The following is a 3,433-nucleotide window of genomic DNA, read 5'->3' as shown; positions in this document are numbered from 1 at the left end:
CTTCTCGCTTGGCCTTTATACCACAAACTCCTCCAACATGTGGTGCGTCTCTCTCTCTCTCTAGCCTCATTTCCTTGTCACTAGGCCTAATCTTGTTATCAACAGGGATGAAGCTCTTATTCTTACTCCCATATGCTTGTGATTATATGTAGTGAAGCCCGAGATCTCAGAAGTGACACTGTCTGGGGGCAGTCGTAGATTCTTTCCATGTATATATATAGTTCTGGCCCGAAGCAATATATCCACTTGCTCTTGCTCTTGCGTGTGCAGTTTCATATAGTCCGAAAATGTATCGTAGAGACCAAAGACGAAGAGCGTGGATCTGACACCGAGCCTATCAGAATCCGTCCAAGCTAGGTGGATTTTCACCCAAAATTTGAACGAAAACTTCGGGTGAAAACGAAAACAAAGGTTGGGAATTTCACCCAAAGTTTTCACCCAAAGATCAGGTGAAGCCTATATCCGTCACCCGAGGATTGGGTGAAAATCCTGCATGTCTTTGGGTGAAACATCTGGGTGAAATTCACCCGATGCGTACCCCCCAGTGCACGGCAGGGTCCGGTAAGCTCACGGGAGCTCATATCGTCGTCGCGTCGCGTGGGGATTGCGATTTGTCTTTCTTGACGATGATGATGTCCTGTGAAGTTAGAGGATGGTGAAGGTGGCGGAGGCAGATCATTCGGAGGCAAACGATATTGAATGTTGAACGTTCCGTCTAGGCAATTTGTTATGAATATCTTAGCGGTCGCAACTATTACTGCCAGCCCTGCCCGACCCATTGAACCATGCTGAACCCGAGGAAGACACGCGAAGAGGACGCGGAGCGGGACTCGGAAAATATTCAGGTGGGAAGGATATTGCAGGGAAGTCTACGGGCTTTCGCACAGCCGTCGGAGAAACCATGAAAAACGCAGCACTTGCGGACTCAGGCTGGTGGCTGATGGTCGAGGAAGTACAAGGTGAGTGCAAGTACTTGCTCGCGTATGTGTGTCGTGGAAGGACACACAGCCCGAGTGAGTTAGATTGCGACCTTCGGAACATGCGGACGAGATGAGTTGAGCGGGGACGAGGACGTTGGTTTCGGTTGTGGCACTGCAAGTACCTGTTGTGGCGGACAGTGGGAACGCCGCAACGAAAAAAATAGACAGAAAGTTACCACTCCAGCACTTTCGTCAGCCACTATCCACTGTGGTCGTTCAATGAACTGTTTACACACCGTTTGGAACATCGAGGACGTCAGTCCTCTCCTTATCGTGAATTACGCATACGAAGGTGCCCAAATTACAACCTTTTGCCTGCGAAGACTGTCGACATGTCAGAGAAACTCGAACGTACGACACTCCATGACGGCAAAGGAAGCGGAGGTCCCCGATGTGGAGACAAAAGGGTCATAGAGCGAGGCGCGGCAGCCTATCTGAAAATCAGAAAGAATGACCGTTCAGTAGCATCTTGAAGACAAGGTTCCAGGGAAACGACGACGGACTTAGAAACCTCAGCTTATGCATCTTGAGCGAAAGTCAAGGGAGACGAATGATATTGGCCACTTAATCGCACACGAGAAGACGCACAAACACGAGAGACACCAGTATCCCTGGATAGATGAGACCAGAGGACGACACATGCCCGAAATTCAAGCTCCGATCCACCACTCCATACCATACCATACCCCTATTCAAGGTTGAAGCCCGCAGATCATCTTTTCTGAGCCATCGAAGTCCGACGTTCGACAGTCTACTGGCATAGCCGCGTCGAGACTCGGAATCAGTAATCAGTACTCAGTGCGCTCTTCGAGGCCTGCTAAGCAAAGTAAGCAGAGGGCAGAGGAAGTACCTCGAAAGTCCGCATAGAACTAGGGTGGGAGGATGGGTGGCGTGGTGGTGGTACTACTGCTGGTGGAAGTGATGATGGTGGAGGTGCTGGCGAAAGAACGTCGATAATCGATCGGTCCAGACGTAGAATGCAGGTTACAGCTCGAGTGCACGAATGCTGACGCGTCCACTGTACATAGCCGACTAGAGCTTGCGATGAGAAAGTACAATGCGTGCGTGCAGGTACAGTCCGATGGAAGCAGAGGGATCCTACTTAGAGAACCTGAGCGCCAGTGGTTCGAGGTTGCGACAATAGCAATAGCAAAGGCCTAGGCAGTCGAGGAAGGAAACGAACGAAAACGAGACAAAGCAACTGGTCATGGAGAAGTAGGGACTCGGATGTAGCAGTAGCAAGGTGGCGAGGATCGCTTGTTCAAAAAGCCATCAAATGGAACAGCACCCCAGTACCCCAGGAATGTAGGCACTTAGCGGTGCAAGGCCCAGTTCCTCACCTCCCTCTGACTTGCATCTACAAATATATCTGTATCGCAGTAGTACACGCAGTAGGAAGGAAACAAAAAGCCTGAGGGAAAAAGGCGTGTAGAGGCCGCGTGAGTGACGCGAAGCGAAGCGACTCTGTGGATAGCTGTTGAGCGATGAGCGATGTCGAGATTAGCCTATGTAGGAAAAGCGAGTGAACATACGAACGAGAAGCATCAATGCAAACAAAAGAAGATATAATCCATACCCTTTCTTCACCAAAAAACGCCACAAAATCCTCACTGCAGCCCTCCCTCTCCAAAATCCCTCTCTTAGACTCCATCGCAGCCACTGCGCCAACACCAAAAAAAACCCACCAAAAAGGATGCACTCAGCACAAGCCGGCCCGACGGAACTCGCGGGCCTGGTCCCCCGATCACATCACGTGCTTGTGCAGAACGAACGCGTGATCTTGGCGCGTCAATTGCGTTTTCGACGTTCCAAAATCGGACGACGCGACCTGCGCAGGGCTGCGATCTGAGACCGGAAGTAAAACACGGAAAAAACAGGGAAAAAAGGAAAAAAGAACAAGAAAGAAAAAAGAGAGAAAATAAATTTCCTGAAGCGCGTCCGCGATTTTCCGCGCCACCTCACATCCATGGGCCATGGCTGGGAACCGATAACAAAGTACAGTAGTATGTAGCTCGGAAGGGAAGTCAAAGCACCTATGTCGCAAAACTTGCATCTGGCTGGTCTTGCATGATGTTGCCAAACCATGCCTGAACATCCCCGCCAGGGAAACAGAGCCTGATCAGGGTTCCCGAGCTTTAGAAAGGGGATGAGCGGGCTGGTCAGGCCAATCAGGCCTGATCAGCCTGACGGACCTGCACAGGCGTTATACGGCGTGTTGCGGGCTGAGCAGTCCTGACGACGATATATAGGAATAATAGAAAAAGGATGTTTCATCTTTTTGTACCTCTCCTTGTACCCCTCTGTAGTATCCTTTTCTTACTCATGTAGTGCTCTTACCTTTATTCCTTACTTTCCTTACGAATTGTACTCGCTAGAAGTCTCTTATAGACCACAAGTATCAGGCCAGCGAGGGATTCGAACACCCGACTTGTGTTATGCTGCTCACGTCCTTG

Source organism: Stereum hirsutum (genome assembly GCF_000264905.1).
Source record: "Stereum hirsutum FP-91666 SS1 unplaced genomic scaffold STEHIscaffold_12, whole genome shotgun sequence".
In the NCBI taxonomy this organism is placed as follows: Eukaryota; Fungi; Basidiomycota; class Agaricomycetes; order Russulales; family Stereaceae; genus Stereum; species Stereum hirsutum.
This window is presented reverse-complemented; position numbering follows the sequence as displayed.